General features: G+C 42.0%; 2 long non-coding RNA genes across 9 annotated transcripts in view; one reads left to right on the forward strand and one right to left on the reverse strand.

The window, feature by feature from the left end:
* LOC144288683 (uncharacterized) overlaps window positions 1-18651 on the reverse strand; it is an 80106-nt gene that overhangs the window by 38046 nt on the left and 23409 nt on the right. For 6 of the 8 annotated variants that reach the window (XR_013356650.1, XR_013356648.1, XR_013356654.1 and 3 more), the window contains 2 exons: window positions 4348-4534; window positions 2114-2202 (listed from right to left, as the gene is read on the reverse strand). This is a non-coding gene — a long non-coding RNA (uncharacterized LOC144288683). Of the gene's footprint in view, window positions 1-2113; window positions 2203-2892; window positions 2945-4347; window positions 4535-18651 lie in introns of all 8 variants that reach the window. The other 2 variants (XR_013356651.1, XR_013356655.1) reach the window with 1 other exon arrangement.
* Window positions 2599-13639, forward strand: LOC144288684 (uncharacterized). Its single transcript, XR_013356656.1, has 3 exons — window positions 2599-2769; window positions 11803-11910; window positions 13538-13639. It is a non-coding gene; the product is annotated as an uncharacterized LOC144288684 (long non-coding RNA).

The raw sequence follows: 18651 nt of genomic DNA on the forward strand, positions 1-18651 counted from the left end.
GAGCTTAATATTACTAGGGAAATAATTCTGACTTTGCATATCCCTTGAATAAAAGGGCTTGGGGATCCCTAGGAGTTACAAACTACATTTTGAAAACTGCTGATCTATATAAAATGCTTAACACAACATAAGTGAGGTAGTAAGGGCTTAATAAATAACTATTATTAGCTTGTAAATGAAGGATGAACACAAAAAAAGCCAAGAACACTTGAGAATATTCTTCTCCTTTCCCCTGCATATAAGTGATTAATGATATAGATTGAATTGTATCCCCCCAAAATTCATATGTTGAAGCCCTAGTCCTCAATGTGACTGTATTTGGAGAGGGGACCTTTAAAGAAGTAATTAAGATGAGGTCATAAGGATGAGGCTCTAATCCAATAGGACTGATGTCCTCATAAGAGGAGTTAGGGACCCCCGGGTGCACATGCGCTGAAGAAAGGCCATCTGAGGACATGATGAGAAAGTGGTTGTCTGTAAGCCAGGAAGAAAGTTCCTATGAGACACTGGCCCTGCCAGTGCCTTGATCTTGGATTTCAGGTATCCAGAATTTGAGAAAATTAATTTCTATTGTTTAGCCACTCAGTTTGTGGTATTGCATTATGGCAGCCTGAGCTAAGACAGTTAAGCGCAAGATATTTGGTAGTCATCATGGAACAAGCTTCCAGCCCGAACCAGTCTATCTGTATAGTCCCGCACTCAATTGCTTTAATACATAGTAGAGCTTCTCTTTGCCAACCTGCTAAGTTAACTGACATTATATCACTTAGAATTCTTTTAGTCATAAGTAACAGGAAAGTGTCTCAAGCCAAAGGAAATCCAACCAAAAATATCTGAAACTGAAATAACAAGAAGTCTGAAGGTGGGATGTCTCCTGGATTGATACCTCAGAGGCTCGGACTCAAGGATTTTTCCATCTTTCTACCATTCAGCCCCATATGGTGGCAAAGTGGGTGTAGAAGTCTCATGCTTCAGAAACAGACTCTAAATCTCCAGCAAATAAAGATGTTTTGGAATTCTCTTACAATATTAATGGAAATGCAAACTGGTGCAGCCACTCTGGAAAACAGTAAGAAGCTTCCTCAAAAAGTTATAAATAGAACTACCCTACAACCCAGCAATTATACTACTAGGTATTTATCCAAAGGATACAAACATAGTGATTTGAAGAGGCACCTGCACTCCAATATTTATAGCAGCATTGTCCTCAATAGCCAAAATATGGAAGAAGCCCAGATGTCCATCAACAGATGAATGGATAAAGAAGATGTGGTATATATAATGGAATATTACTCAACTGTCAAAAAGTATGAAATCTTGACATTTCTAATGATGTGGATGGAACTAGAGGGTATTATGCTAGTGAAATAAGTCACTCAGAAAGATAAATACCATATGATTCTACTCATATGTGGCATTTAGGCAACAAAACAGATGAACATAGAGGAAAGGAAGGAAAAATAAAATAAGACAAAAACAGAGAGGGAAGCAAACCATAAGAGACTCTTTACTCTAGAGAACAAACTGAGGGTTGCTGGTGGGGAGGAGGGTGGAGGGATGGGGTAATAGGGTGATAGGCATTAAGGAGGGCACTTGATGTAATGAGCATTGGATGTTGTATGCAACTGATGAATCACTAAATTCTACCCCTAAAACGAATATACCATATGTTATCTAAATTGAATTTAAATAATTTTTTTTTTTTTAAAAAGATGTTCTTATCCAGGCGTCTCTTTTATAAGCAAGAAAATCCTTTTCCCTTACCCTGCTCATGCACAATCCCAACTTCTACTCAGGTTTCATAGGCCAGGGCTGGGAAACATGGCTGTGTTGATGCCAATTATGGGCAAGAGGACTGAAACCATGACTATCAAACATGACTCCCTTCCCAGGATCTAGTATGGGTCCAATATCCTCTGATAGATAATCCAAAGGGAAAAATAAAGGGCTGTTTTGTTGGCTTCCTCTGGTTTCTGGTGTATATTTATGATTAAGCTATAATAAGCTTGTAATTATGTTTTAATGTCTGCACTTTGGACCCTTTCAGATGCTTGAGCAATGACTACAGTGTGACTCAAGGCACATTGCCAACAGTGAGTTCAGATGACCTTGCCTTTTTATAGCTGCTACAGGAAGGAGGCACTCTCCTGGTCAGGGCCCATTCTTCTGTCCCTGAAGCCTCTTCGTCTTCCAACTTGCACCCTTGAGCAAGAAAGTACAGATGTTATGATTCAAACTGTAGCAGCTGTTGTCTCTCTGTCCCATTCACATCCTTCTGACCTCACCATGTTCATGTGCTCCAAGAACAAGGACAATGTCCTACTGCCAGTACCCCTGTCTCCAAGCCCCCGAGCTCTTTCTGGAATGACAAAGCTCTCTGCCCCTAATTAACAACCCCTCTTCCAGTTGCCTCCAACCAATCACTGGCTAGAGTTAGTATCTCAATACCCTGGTTCAGCAGCTGTCTGCCATCTGGTGGGTTAGTTCTGGGATGTGTGTCCTGGATTCAGCTCTAGTCATTCCCTTTGACAGTTGGTTTAATTACTCACCCTTTATTGGCCACCTTCCCTGTACTGCCTCCCTTCTCCCCTACTAAGTGTTCCCTATCCTTCCCCAAGAAAGTACTTGCATCTGAATCCTTGCCTCTGTGTCTGCTTCTGGGAAGACTCAAACTAAGACACAGACTGTCCTATATTATATAAACCAAGCTGGGCTCGGAGTCTAGTGAATGCCTAACCTAAGTTTCAACTCCATCCTGAACCATGAAAGGTAAGAGGAATTTGAACCAAACTGGGCATATAGGCATAAACATCTCTTGGGTGCTGGAGTCAGAATTAGTTTTGAATGTGTTGTTCTAACTTTATAAGATCTCTTTTAAGAAAGTTGTCTTACCAAAGTGTCTTCATGAAACAAGCCTGCCAGGAAGTCAGGGACCTATATTTTACTTTGGAGTAAGACAAATAAAATCACTTCATGTTTACAAGGACAAATAAATATAGTGCAAGCTTAGTATGTATGAAAACTGAACACAGAGAAGAAATCAAAGATGGGAGTGGTTTAACAGCTCTGTCTTTAGGAACATGGACTCTGGCTCATGTCTGACCTACAGAAAGATTTTTAGAGAGTGTTCCTCTGGCTTTTGACTAATTAAGTGCAAGAAAAAGGCTGAAGTCAATAATAGAATGTTGTAAATGCAGAAGGAAGAAAATCTTTAAAACCTCTTTATATGATTTTTGTCCAATTTTCCATTTCTACCCATTGTTTTCTGTGTCTCACTAAGCTAAGCATACTCATTGTTAGGCATTTTTTACCGCAGTACTTCACTCTCTGAAGTGTGTTGCCATCTTTTTTTTTTTTTTTTTATCAGTTTTTCCTCACAGCAGTAGTAGGGTAGGTCAATATAATTTTTCCTGTTTGAGGAACGGAAAAAGCAAGGCAAGCAAGAGGGGAAATGCCATTGGCTCAGGTCGAACAGGAAGCTACCACCAAGAGATATTCACTGACCAGTCAGCCTGTAGCTGAGGAACCTCTGGGCCCTACCTCTGCAAACAAGTTCAAACAAGGCCAGTTACCTGGCAGAACAACTACTAAATTGGAAAATAGAAAGCTTTTCTAAAAAAACACAAAAAAACTATCGCTATATTAGTGACATGGATATTACTTAGACACATGGGATGCCAAATTAATTTTCTCTTTGATGATCCCTAGCTTCATCTCTCTGCCTATCCAGTTTGTCCCCAGAACAAACCCCACCTCTTTGAGGAGGTTCTCTGAGGCTATGTCAGCTTTCAAGAATTGGTCTCTCCTGTCTGCATCTGACAATACTTTGTAATCATCATATCACAAGTGTTTTTTTTCTGGGCAGTACTGTTCACCTAGTCCCTTGCATGACCTCTGGTACACAATAAAAGCTCAATATTTTTTTTTTCAATATGTATCATTAAATGAATAAATGGGACATGGTGGGGAGGGTCCAACCCCAATCCTAGGCTCAACTAACCAGCAAAGGCAGACAAAGTTTCAAGGGCAGTTAAGATATTCCTTGAAGAAAAACTAGAGTGCCATAATCACAAAGGGTCTTCCGGGGACCACAAAACCATGTCACTTCCTGTACATTCCTGACAAGATTAGTTCTATCTTTGAGATTCTGATTGTTCCTCACTGTTATAGAACTTGAATATATTACAGCTGAAGGCTCTCAAAGAAGCCAGTTCACTCTTTTGACCATCCAACAGAGAGCTCTATTACACTTTGGGGCTGTGGGAGGAAAAAGCAAGCAAAGGCTGCATTGCAGAAGCCAACCGTTCTATGCACGCGAGCATATCCATGTTTTCATAGCTCACTTACATCCAACAGACTCAAACTCCTTTCTTTCCTTGACTCTTGGGTTCACATTTGGCCACTCTTAGTTTGTTCATTCACAAGTATTTCTTGAATAGCTATCATGGGCCAGGCACAAAACCAGGACCTGGATATATACAGCATATTTTCTTCCACATCAACAATGTTTCAGGTATTCTTCAAAGTTTCTGGTCTAAAAAAATAAAAACAAAAACAAAAACACAAAGTTTCTGGTCTACTGAGCATGCCTTATATCATTACAGGGCTGTTATATATTCTTTATGGTTATTATGTAGTTTTATTATAGGTGTTAATGACTAAGTATAAATGGTGCTCCATTTGAACTTGACCTAATCCTCCTGCATTATTAGCGGACACTCCCTGTTGCCCTAGCAGAGGAGAGGCAGCAGCAAAAGCAGGTCCCCATGTCGGTTCTTGATTCCTGTGGCTGTGACGGGACAGTGTACTGAGCGATCAGGAAAGCCACCACTTTCAGCAGCAGCCTGCTAAATTCAGTCCAGATTCAACAGTTTCTTAGCTGGTCCTTCCTCCCCTCTCCATCACCTGCATTTCCCTGGGGTGGGGGCGGGGGGGTTCCCTCTCATTCACTCAGCACACTCACATGGAATAAGATAAAGAAAACACCAAGCTTGGTGCTTCTCCTCACTGAATGCTTCGTTACAACCCAACAGGAAAGAAGTTTCAACTAAACAAATGCTCGCTTTCCTTTTCTTCCCCCACCCATCAGTCTCTGTCAGCTTGATCGAGAAAATATGGCTGTTAATAGCCTACCGTGGAACAAACATTTGCATAACTGTTACCTCAGAGCCCATAACTCTGAGCTAATTGGCTGATGGTGATTAAAATGATTAAGTGATTGTAATTTATATGATTAACCAATTAAACCATTCTCCAGTGATTGGCTCAGGGTAGGCCTCGAGATGTGCGCACATCTCTCAGCGTGAAGGCAGAGCTGAGCAGTGTTAAATGTTCTTTCAAATGCTGACTTGTTCCTCTGACCAGCGGGGGGAAAGTGTTTTACACTGGATAGTTGAATTTTATCATGTTAAATGAGTGGCTACCAAAAAACTCAGTGCCTGGCATAAAAGAAGTGGGAGGCAAGTGATGATTCTTTGAAGGGACAAAGTGGATCATGACTATTACTTGAAAGTAGCCCACATTCTACTAAAATGAAAGAAAGGCATGGTTAGAACTTAGAACTTGGGAGCCAGGTGGGCTGGTTCCAGCCCTGGCTCTGCCACTCACCGGCCGTGTTGTGTGATCAAGGTAGCTGACCTTTTTAAGCCTGTCGATTCCTCTCCTATAAATAATATTCTTACGAGTCTTTTAAGGTTATTATGAGGATCAGATTAGATTATGCATATTATACTTCCAATAAATATTAGCTGCTAGTGTTATTATTACTTTTGTTATGATTTATTATTCCTCCACTGGAATATAAACTCCAAAGACATTCTCATTTTTCTATCTCTGGTGTTCAGCATGGTGCCTGGCACATCACAGGTACCAAAAATATGTTTGATGATTGAAATGATAATACTGAACACAGAGCACTAAACTCACACTGGGTATTTTTCTAAATGCTTTACATTCATTAACATGGGTAATCCCTGCAACAACTTCATGAAATAGGTTCTGTTATCATCTTCTGTATTTTGGAGGTGAGGGAACTAGAGGTACGTAAACTTGCTCAAGATCCCACTGCTGGTAGAGGTGGGTTTGAAAGTGAGGCTGAGGGACGCCTGGGAGGCTCAGTGGTTGAGCATCTGGCTTCAGCTCAGGGCGTGATCCTGGGGTCCTGGGATTGAGTCCTGCATCGGGCTCCCCTCAGGGAGCCTGCTTCTCCCTCTGATTATGTCTCTGCCTCTTTCTGTGTGTCTCTCATGAATAAATAAATAAAATCTTAAAAAAAAAAAAGTGAGGATGATGTTAAGGCACCTCTATAACTAACAAGTAGGAGGATATTTAGACATTTCCCCCAAACAAGGTAAAATGTCAATGCCAAACAGGAATAAGAAAATAATATGGTTCCTTCCAAGGGGCACCTGGGTGGCTCAGTCAGTTAAGCATCTGACTTGGTTTCAGCTCAGGTCATGATCTCAGAGTGGTGGGATCAAGCATGGAATTGGGCTTGGGCTGGGTGTGGAGCTTGCTTAAGATTCTCTCTCCCTCCCTCTGCCCCTCCTCTTGCTTGCTGTCTCTCTAAAAAAACTAATAATAATAATAATAAATCTTTAAAACAAAAGTAAAGAAAAGAATATGGTTCCTTCTATCTAGTGAAAAGAAACAAGCTGGGTTCATTTACCTGATGACACATTTTGGGGACCTGACAAATTTGGCAAATGGAATAAGCAAGAAATAACTTGAGTTCTCAGTACCAACCAGACAGATAGGTTACAAAGCACAAATTGAACATACTCTGTTAATCTGTTAGGTAAACTCAAGTTCACTGTGATTCAGCGTATGTCCCACCCCAAAACCCCACCCCAGGTGCCTTCTACCAACAACCATTTTACTCTCCCTGTGCCCTGGGCCAAACACATCCTCTTTCTCCCAAGACAGCCCTTTCTGGAATATCAGAAAGACCCTACTGGTGGCTAGACAGTTGGCTATTGGTGTTCAGGCTATGAGTTGCTAGAAAGTGGAAAGAGAGGCAGGGAGTTGGTGTCCCTATTCTGTGAGCTGTGGCCAAAGGTAGCTACATGTGTTTTTCTTTCAGGCTTCTTCTGGTTATTTACATCAGTGTAATAAAGTCAGTGAGTATTTTACTTCTATTTAAAAAATAACATTTAAGCACCTGGGTGGTTCAATGGTTGAGAGTCTACCTTTGGCTCTGGTCGTGATCCCGGATCCTGGGATTGAGTCCCATATCAGGCTTCCCACAGGGAGCCTGTTTCTCCCCCTGCCTATGTTTCTGCCTCTCTCTGTGTGTCTCTCATGAATAAATAAATAAAACCTTAAAAAAAAAAAAAGAATAACATTCAGTTACGTCCTAGCTCTTACCAAGGATGAGGGGTATGGTACTGCCACTGCTACTTACTGCCATACACGAGGGTGTGCAGAGAGCTGGGATGTCCCCAGAACCCCACTTTATCAATTCCACAGCCATGTGACTCAATTCACTTTCTTCATCTGACTCTTCATCTCCTCTTCTTTTTATCCTTTTTATCCTTCATCTCCTCTTCTTTTTATCCTTTTTATCCTTTTTATCCTTCTTTTTATCCTTCCCACTATCATTCTTCCAAGTCCCTCCCTTCACCCTTTCCTCACTCCTTTCTCCCAATTCTGAAATGTGGATACTTCACACACCTATTTTCATGGGACAAACTATAGTTCATTGTGATGAATATGGCCATGCAGTAGTGATTGGTGCATGTGTGCCATCTTTAAGAACTCCCATGGTGTGGCAGCTGCAAAGTTCACTGTTGAACTGGTGTCAGAATTAATTCCACTTCCTTTTACCATCGATTCTTGGTGTTATGTTGGTGTGACTTTACCTAAGTTGTTATTTAAAACAATTTTTTTCTTTTTTTTCTTTTTTTTTAAGGATTTTATTTATTTATTCATGAAAAACAATTTTTTCTTATAACATCAATGCATTTTCATATTAAAAATCGTATAGAATACTGAAAAGACAAGACAATAAAAATCACTGGCATGTTTCCTCATATTTTTCTTTCCTTGAAATCTTCCCCTACTACAAAAAAGTGGAAAAATATTTTTAAACTTAAAAGATGATGCTCCACGTGTATGCAAGTGCACAAGAGGAGGTGTGGGTTTTGGAGAAAGCCCTTTGTGATTCACTGGGCTTGAAGATATTTGACAAGTTCAAATTATGGCTGGATCCCCATAGCACTAACCTCTGGATCCCTGATCTTTCACAGTGTCTAGGAAAGCCCATCTGTGGCTTTTGCATGAGGGAGAAACTCAAGCTCTGGACTTGGCAGGTCAAAGCTATTCAATTCATTTCTAAATCTTTACAAATCCAGGAATTTCCCTGAAGTCATCATTCACTCTGAACTTTTCCATTGCTTTTTGTAAAGGAGAGGAAAGAAATTCACTTTGGTTAAACATCAGCTCCTATGAAACCAGGCATTGAAAGGGGGCAGAGTCCATAATTGATTTTCTGACAGGTTATAAAATATTAAAAGATGGGAAAGTTTTAAAACTAATTTTTAGGTATCCATCTGAAGCCATGTCCAGTTGGCCTGCAGGATCAATGAAACAACATTACATAGAAATGCTGAACTCATACTCTCCTGGCTAATCTATATTTCAAAGATGAGACTGAGCTCTTAAATGACCTACTCACAGAGTGAGCTGATCCCCAGCTTAAGCCTCCCATTTGGAACATTGGTTGCAAAGATTAACTATTTCAAGGAAGTGAAAGACCACATATCCCTGAAGCCCTGGCAGGATGAGGAGGTGGGAGAGAATTCACCCAAACCATGTAAAACAAGGCAAGCAAACCCACAAGAGCTTTTTGTTGATTTAATGTCAACTTTTTATTTTATGTATTATGGATTTCCTTTTACTTTGCGGGGAGGCCTGGGAGACAGCGTTTATCATCCTGGATATTCCCTCGAGGTGGCATGAAAATATGTCTGACCTTATGTGCACACGAGGCCTCTCCTAGGAAGAACTAAGGTGTCTGTTAGTTTGCCAGCAGGAAGTCCCACCTGAGGAGCACAGGGTACCAGGAGCAAAATGTGAACTAGGCATGTGGCCTTAGGGGCTTCCAGTCCTGTCTGTAAGCAACCTTGAAGCAAAGGGAAAAATGGTAAATTTGGATGTGGATTCCATCTCACCATTCCGAACCACTGTCTCTTTTCCTTCTTTCAGAGGCTCAGCTTCCCTGAAATGCATTCCACTCTGTAAATGTCTTAACTTAAAGCCGTCAAAAGGTTCTCCAAGACTTCTAGGCATCTCACTGACCTCTCTGTGACCTTGAGGACCCCTTACACTTGGGTATAGCAAGTGTGTTTATTTCCTCCTTTCTTCCAACCTCCAGCTGTTCCTTCCCTACCTCTTACCTGACCACTCTCCCATCCTGGCCCCATGACCATGAGCCCCTTGAAAGCAGAGATTGGGCTTAGTTCATTCTTATTCCTAGAACCTACTGTAGCACCTGGTACCATGACCATCTGACACATATTTCATTTTTTATTTTATTTTGGGGCTCCCCATCTAGAACACAAGTTCAGTGAATGCAAAGCTTTTTGCCAGATTTGTTTACATCTCAATCCCCAGTATCTAGAAAAATGCCCGGCACATAGTAGGTGCTCAACAAACATTTGTTGGATGGATGGATGGATGGATGGATGGATGGACAGACAGCCAGATGAGCTGAGACAATGCAGTAGCAGAAGTGTGATCAAGGTGCTATGGGAATGTATGTCTTGAAACAATGTTTTGAAAGGGTTAAGAAGAATATTGGGAAAAACTTAGTTGAAAAGAAGCAATTAGAGCTAGACTTGAAAAGATAAGTAAATCTTTGCTACCCAGAAATGAGGAGATGTGTAGAGAGTAGAGTGAGGTAGAGAGTAGAGTGTGGTCGGGGCAAGAAGGCACAATTTTGCTTGGGACACACAGACCAAATGGGGAGGCTGAGGCCTGAGGTTGAAGCAGTGCACTGTGGAGACTAGCTAGAAAGGTTGAGGCCAGGATGTGAGGGGTCTGGAATATTGTGATGGGCATTAGCATTTTATTCTGTAAGACTATTGAAGGCTTTTAAAGAGAAGTATAATAGCATTGGGTCTCATTATAGAAACCGTGTGGAAGAGGCATAGGGTGTGGCAGGGAGCGGATTGGTGGCAGGCAGGCCAGAGAGGGACTTGCTATGTATGGGCAGGTTGGCAAGAGATGGGTGGGGGGCAACCTAGAGTCCCACCATTTACACCTGGATCACAGGAGGGGCTCGCCAGAGAGTGGCTGAAGGTGTGCCGCTGAACGGTGCTCAGGTTTATCTTAAATACATGTATTTTCAAACTTAATTCAGTTCACATTAGGGCACTGGTTCTTAACTGGGGTGACTTTGCCCTGGGGTGACATCTTTGATTCTTGCAGCTTGGGGGATTGGATACCACTGGCATCTGCTAAGGAGAGACCAGGGATGCTGCTAAACATCCTACAATGCACCACTGCCCCCAAAACAAAGATCTATCCTGCCCAAAATGCGACGAGGATAATACAACTGATATTTAAATTAATAGATTAGAGGTAGTGGGTCCAGGATATGTGTGTTTTTGCTCTGCTGCAGGCAAGACCTTAATCCAAGAATGAGTCCTTTGAGTCATTTAGATGCCCAGAGGACTTCAGAGTTGGACTGACAGAGGCATTGGCTCCTGTAATTTGACCTCGAATGCCTTACTTGCAATTCCATGGCTGCCAACAGAGGCTCTATTCAAGAGATAACATAGGAAAGGGGCCCACCAACATGGTGCCTGTCACACAGTGGCATTCCGTAAGTGCCAGTCCTGGTAACGTGTCCTGATATTTCTTCCTGATTCCAATTCTAGTTGTTCCAAGAAGCACTTCTCCCATGTGTCTACTCAAGTGTCGCCTTCTCTGTGTGATCTTTCCTGGCTGTCCTATCTCAAACTAAAGCCCACCCCATACATACTTCCTATCTTCCTTCTCTACAATATGTTTCCCCATCTGACCTGCTCATATTTTGCATATGTGTTTATGGTGTGTTTCTCTCTACTAGAATGTGAGCTCTAACAGGGCAAGGGGCTCTGTCTGTCTGGTTATTGCCATGTCTCGGCACCCAGAACAGAGCCTGGCAGAAAGCAAATGCTCGATCAATATTTGTTGGATAAATGAAACAAATCCCAGTTTCCAATAGCCAGAGAGAGTTGCTCTGACATGCTACGTGAGGGTTTGCATTTTTCGATGACTAATATACAATGAATGTTTTGTGAGCAGAAGGAAAAAAATTCCACAAACTGCTGGGGCTAATTTTTCTCTTGAAATGAGGCAAATTGTTGTGGCCTGTAGGGCTCCAAAATCTTCTGTATGTGAAGGAAAGACGTTCAAGGCCAATCTTGCTCACTCTCCCTGCTCTGTCAGCAGACCCCTCTGCAGGAAGGTGGGCCGTCAGGCCCTATCAGCGCTGCTGGGCTCATAATCAGATTTTAATGACTGTCTACTTCCCTTCCTACATGTTTATAGTCCTCGGCACTCTGATTAGGTTTTTGGTCTCACAAGATAGTTAAAAGCCCACAATTTGCGCTGGGTGTTTTATTTTTTCTGAGTTAAGTGAGTAGGTAAATGTCCCTTTGATCTTCCTGCAGTGGATGAGAGCTGTTTGGGTTTTTAAGGCCCTCGCCAATTATATGAAATGGACGCAGAACTGGGTTTGAGGCTGGCCTTCTGGGTGGCTCCAAGGTCCCTCAACGGTTTTTATTCTTTCTCCTCCCATCTCTTCCACATCCCCAGTGCTGAAAGAACTGAGGAAAAGGAAGCAACAGGCAGTGCTGAAAGAAAAATGAGCTTTCTGAGCCCATGGTCCAGGAGGTCAGCAGTGTATCTCTCACCTTTGAGCGGGTAGGTTGCCAGTGGTGGGGAAAGCGCACAGCTTAACCTGCCAACCCGATGGAGTTTGGTAAGCAGCTCCTCCAACCAGGAGTCGACAGTCCTAACCATCTGCTGGGCAGGACTTACAGCTGAAATGATCTCTTGTCCTTGCACGTATTCCAGCAATTATGCATGCTGGAGGGATGAGGAACTCTGGGCCTAAGTAAGAAGAGAGGGGATCACAGGAGCCACACACAATTCTTCTAAGCTCCCCGTGTGTCAGGATTGAAATATGAACGCTGTGCTGGCTGGTGACTTCTTTGTGGCACGCACACATTATCTCCCCTGTGCCACAACTAAGTCACATGCAGTAACACTTCATTATTTTCATTAAGCTTATTGCAAGAGTAATCATCATTGCCATCGGTATCAATCATCAGCAATTTTCCCGATTATGGCCGTAAGCGATGACAGTCCATGTTGACAATAAATGATCACGCCTCTGGCTTCAATTGACACTTCATTGGACTTTGCAAGGTTGCTCCGAACACTCCTGGGCTTGCTATGTAAAGAACTATTTATCTATGACAAAACCTGGGTCTATCCGATATTTGTTTTTGCTTCCCAAATGGGTAAGTTCATAATATTTGCAAAATTCATCCTTTAGTAGATGACAGCCACGGAGTCCAAAACATATTTGGAAAGAAGTTATATGCTCTTAGCTCAGGGCTGTGGCATCACGGCCATTCCCCAACCTATCCTAAATGTGTATGCGTTGAGTTATGGCTCTTTCTTCCAAATGGACATGGGAAATGAAGTTGTTTCGATTGCAAAATGGCTCTTGGCTGTTTCCTATTTCTAAGTGGGAGCAGGAGGAAAGGAATTGGAGGGCAAACAGCTCCACTTCCCTTTATCACTGAGTCTTTCTGGCATCCAACATGATTGAAATTCTTCAACATTTAAATAAGACTTCTGAACAACAATAGCCTAGTTGCTTATTATTCTTGTTACTGCACTTCTATGGTTTAAAGCACTCCCTGGTCTCAACCATTTGTGCTACAAATAATTTTAATTGAGCCGAGAAACCCTTGACATTTTAGAAATTACCTTCTATTTATAAGACTTTAAGAGGAACCTTCCTGGCTGTCCTGACCTCTGTACGATTTGGCCTTTCTTCCTCTACTTTGAGTTTAGTTTTTTATTTTCATTGAACCAAATTACTTTCATTCCTAATTTAATTTTGCAGTAGCAAATAAAAAGCCAACTTGATGTATCTGTAAAATCCCACACAGGCTATGAAATATGCAGGTTCCTTAGACTCGCACATATGAGGGAGCATCTGAAGTCCATTCCATTAAGGTTGACAAAATGAGTTCTGGGAATATTACTAATGACGAGGTTCTAAAAAATGGAGGCTGTATCAGATCTTAAAATATCCTTTGGGGTTTGTGAAAGTTTTCTGAACAGTGAAAATTTTAGTTTTTGTTATGTATTTTCTCCAACCATCAAAAATCCTATTGATGTAGACCTTGTTGAGATGAATTTCATTTTGATACAAATAATAAAATATTGTATATTTGTACAGTACTGTCACATTTATCGTCTCATTTCATCTTCAAAGAAACTCATTCATTCATTCATTATTTATATGTTCCAGGCTCTATTCTAGACACTCTGGGTGCAGCAGTGAACAAAACAGCTCATGGAACTTCCTTTTGAGGAGGGAGACAAGTAAAAAACAAATAAATGAACAAACATGTGTCTTTTGATGTTCAATGTTGAATGGTGCTAATTGTAATTGTAATAAAAACTAAAAACTAAGCAGGGAAGGGGAATAGGGACTACTAGGGTAAGAAGGCCTCACTGTAAGATGACGTTTGACAGAGATGTGGAGTTGCTAAGGGCAGGAACAGTCTTGCAGGCAGAGAGAACAGCACGTACAATGGCCCAAGTCAAGAACAGAAGGGAGCATTGAGTGTAGAGCAGAGTGAGCCAGGGGATTGGTGGTCAGAGTAGAAGCAAGAATTCCATCATGGGTCACCTGGGAGGCTCAGCAGTTAAGCATCTGCCTTTGGCTCAGCACATGATCCTGGAGTTCTAGGATCAAGTCCTGCGTCGGACTCCCTGCAGAGCCTGCTTCTCCCTCTGCCTATGTCTCTACCTCTCTCTCTGTCTCTCATGAATAAATAAATAAAATCTTTAAAAAAAACAAAAGGAATCCCATCATGGAGGACCTTGAAGGCCAATATGAAGACTTGGCTTTTCCCCTGATGACATGAGGGATCCAAAGGATTTTGAGCAGAGCAGTGACTTAGTCTGACTTATGTTTGGAAGGACCAGTCTTATGGTAGCATGACAATAGGTGGCAGAGGGGCAAAAGCAGGAGGGAGACTTGTTGGGAGACCATGGCATTCACTGAGAAAATATAAGTGGGTCAAACCAAGGTGGCAGCAAGGGAGGTGTCAAGAAGCAATCAGTTTCTGGATATGAAAATGAAGAAAGGAGGATATTATTTATTCTCATTTTAGAGGGAGAAAACTCAGTCTCAGAGTAACTGACTTTCTCAAGAATATGGAGCAAGTGTGTGACAAAGTGGGGTTTGAAACCAGACCTGTTGGTGTGAGTCCCTCCATGGCACCCTGTGCAGACCACCTGCCACCGAATATAGCCCAAATATCCATCCATCTTGGAGTTTCTGCCTCAGAGCTGTGGTCATGTTCTCATTAACATAATAAATAAGGAATCAGGAAGAGCGAGGGTACTCCAGTTCCCTGGATACCTGAACAACTAATGCTACCTGACATTAGTAGAAGGTAGAGCCTAATAAATGGCTGGGAGGAGGAGGAGGAGAGCCTTTGCTTCAAGGGGAGGAGAGGCACTCATTAGCAACCTAGTTGCTTACATGGTTCACGTTCTTGTTTCAAGCAGGCACCTGCACTGTCAGGGGCCTTTCCGGAAACGAACACTACTACTATTGCTATTGGGGCCCTATGGCTTTTTTTTTTTTAACTGAAGTGAGATTCATATAACAAAATTAACCATCTTAACATTAAAGTGAACCATTCAGTTCACTTTAATTTATTCAAAATGCTGTATAGCTATCATGTCTATCTAGCTCCAAAGCATTCCCATCATCTCAGAATGAATCCACATTATGCAGTTACTCTCCCTACTTCTCTTCCCCCAGCCCCTGGCAAACACCAATCTAGTTTCTGTTTCTATAAATTTACCCATTCTAGATATTTCCTATAAATGGAATCATAGGGCAGCCTAGGTGGCTCAGTGGTTTAGCACCACATTCGGCCCAGGGTGTGATCCTAGAGACCCAGGATCAAGTCCCATGTCAGGCTCCCTGCATGGAGCCTGCTTCTCCCTCTGCCTGTGTCTCTGCCTCTCTCTCTCTCTCTATGTCTCTCATGAATAAATGAATAAAATCTTTATAAATAAATAAATAAATAAAATCGTATAATGTGAGGCCTTTTTGTGTCTGCTTTCATTTAGTGTAATGCTTGTGAGGTTCATCCATGTTAGAGCATGTACCAGCATTTCATCCCTTCTTATGGCTAAATAATATTTTGTTGAATGTGTATGCCACCAAGTGTTTATCCACTCGTCCACTGATGGACATTTGCATTGTTTCTGCCATTTAGCTATTGTGAATAATACTGCTACAAACACGCGTGTACACATACTAGTTTGAGTACCTGTTTTCAGTTCTGTGAGGAACATGCCTGGGAGCAGGAGCTGGGTGTTCTGTTCAACCTTTTCAGGAACCATAACTGTTTGCTACAGTAGCTGAATCCCTTCCATTCCCACCATCAGTGTACAAAGACACCAATTTCTCCACTTCCTAGCCAACACTTGCTATTTTCCCTTTGTAAAAAATTATAGCCATTCTGGTGGCTGTGAAGTGGCATCTCACTGTGATTTTGATTTACACTTCCCTAATGACTAATGACGGTGGACTTGGTGACCATGGATTGGTATATCTTCTTTAGACAAATGTTTATTCAAGTTCTCTATTCACCTGTTAATTGGGTTGTTCATCTTTTTGTTGTTGGGTTGTAAGAATTCCTTATATATACTGGATCCTAGACTCTTACCAGACATATGATTTACAAACATTTTCTCCTTTTCTGTTGGTTGTCTTTTCACTTTCATGATAATGTCCTATGATGTATGAAAGGCCTAAATTTTGATGAGGTCCAGCTTATCTATTTGCTGTTGCTATTGTTGCTTGTGCTTCTATCCCCTGGCTTATTTAAAACAATGTTGGGGCAGCCCGAGTGGCTCAGTGGTTTAGCACCACCTTCAGCCCAGGGCCTGATCCTGGAGACCTGGGATCGAGTCCCACATCAGGCTCCCTGCATGGAGCCTGCTTCTTTCTCTGCCTGTGTCTCTGCCTCTCTCTCTCTCTCTCTCTTTCTTTCTCTCTCTGTCTCTCATGAATAAATAAATAAAATCTTTAAAAAAAGCAATGTTAATGGTGGTAACCATAACAATAGTAGTGATAATAGTGAACACTGACACAGAGGGAGGGAACCATAGGAGAGCACCTGTGCTTTCCTATTTTAGGCCGAGATGTAGAGCAGACATGGAACTTCCTAAGCTCAACTGTAGACCTCAAAGTATTCCTCTTATAATCTCTGTTATGATATTGTTAAGCTGCCATCACAAGAGACCCGCAAATATAATGGCTTGAAGCAGAGAGAAATGCATTTCCCCGTCTCATGCCACAGGTAGGGTGGCTTAGCAGGGTCAGAGCCTTGGGCTGCTTCCAACGTCTTATTTACCATCCTTAACACATGGCTTCCATTTTGTGGTCTGAGATGACTGTTCCAACCACCACTGCCACATCAGCATTTCACCCAGCAGGAAGGGGAAAAGAAAAGGGGAGTTTGTGTCCTTTCCCTTTGAGCCTATGTCCCAGAATTTGCACACATCACTTCTGCTTACTCCCATTAGCCAGAAATTAGTCACATGGCCACACTTAAAGGAGGCTGGGAAGTGTGGTTTTTAATTCAGCACCCATGTGCTCAGCTGAAAGCTCTGTAATTACAGAAGAAAAGAAAATACATATTGGGGAACAAATATCCAGTCTCTGACATAGAACCTCAACTTTAGTAATTATCAGATTAGTATTGTGAGCAATGTTGCTAAAATTAGAATGGAAAGCAGACTTCATTTTCACCCGTAGTTATTTTCCCATCCATTAAACGGGTCTCTGTTAAGGTTTCTTCAGACTACTTGGGAAGGAGGACCAAAGCTTCATGCTAGGATAAGTCGTCAGGGAAAGGACTCAGTAAGTATAGGGAAAAGGAGAAGTAAGGAATTCACCAGTGAGCTGCCTAAAGAAGCACATAGATGATGAGATAATGGAGAGGAGTCATGTGTTTGTATCAGTGTCTCTGTGCTGTGGAAGATTTTTATGAGCAGAGATTTCTATCTGGAAGACAAACCACCACCACCAACAAAAACTCAAACAGATGTTATTTTGGTCCTTTAGAATTTTTAAGTGTTTTCACCAACTTTTTTTCATTGGGTCATTGTAACCTTAAATACCAGGAATGGGACACAGTACTACTTCCATTTCATCTCCATGATAAAAAGGAATCTCAAAGGTTAGGATATTTTTTAGCTGTTTGGTAGCAGAGGCAGGATTCAAACAGCTCTCCATCACCCCATCTTGCACTTATTCAAGGATTTCCCATATGCTTTCCTCCCAGCCATACGCATGCACGAATGTAGCTAACAAGTCGCACCACTTACAGGCTAACGCCTGACATGCCTTCCAGGACAGCCTAAGGATCTTACCTGTAGGCCTACCCTCTATCCACACCTGCATTAAATTAGAAAAAGGCTTGGCAAGCTCCTGGAGTGTAACTTCCCTCACCTGCCTTTCTGGCTGGCTGCCAGGGTGGTCTGGACAATGAGACAGTGGACCAGGGGAAGGGTGACACTGGCATGAGTGGTTTTGGCCAACATGCCATGGGAAACCTCTGTGCCTTCTTGAGGCCTTGCACTCATGCAGAACACTGTATCCAGGGCCCCAGTCAGGGCTCGGCATCAGGGCAGTGGAGAGTCAGAGGTAGGCCCATGCTGGTTCTTCTCCCTTAAGCAAGTCCATCCCCATTTCAGAAGACATCTTTGAGGCACTGGACACTTCACATTGACTGCATGGAAAATTACAGTGAAATAATACACCTTGTCTCATTTTTTCCTAACAAGTTCTTGAGGGTTTTAATGACCATGTCAGGAGGTTATGGCCTGGGACTCTTATCTAGACTCAAAGTGCTTCGAGGAAAAGACAAGAGATTTGAAGGTGGAAGTCCAGCTGCTAAGCTGCTAACTGGCCACATAACCCTGGGCAAGTCACACATAAGCTCACTGAGCCTCAGCTTCCTCATCTGAGAAATGAGAGTGAATAGGCACCATGAACAATAGCAAATATGTCTTAGGAAGTGGAAGCATCAAATAAGAAAATAGGTAGGAAATCACTTTGTAAAAGTGATGTGCAAATGCTAATTATTATTACAGTATAAGCCTATTCTTTAAATGTCAGGACAAAACAGGGTTAGGAGGAGATATAAGTGACAGAGAAGTTCAAGGACAGCCCTGAGAGCACTGACTATGTACTTGAGTCCTGATTTGCTGACTTTTCTTTTTTCTGGGCTTGTGTCAATGTCAATCATGAGTGAGAAACGTTAGGCTGCTTGGTTAGTGATTCATAGTCTCATCTCTCTTAGAGAAAAACGCATTTTTTTCAAAATG

Source organism: Canis aureus, chromosome 18 (genome assembly GCF_053574225.1).
Source record: "Canis aureus isolate CA01 chromosome 18, VMU_Caureus_v.1.0, whole genome shotgun sequence".
NCBI lineage: Eukaryota > Metazoa > Chordata > Mammalia > Carnivora > Canidae > Canis > Canis aureus.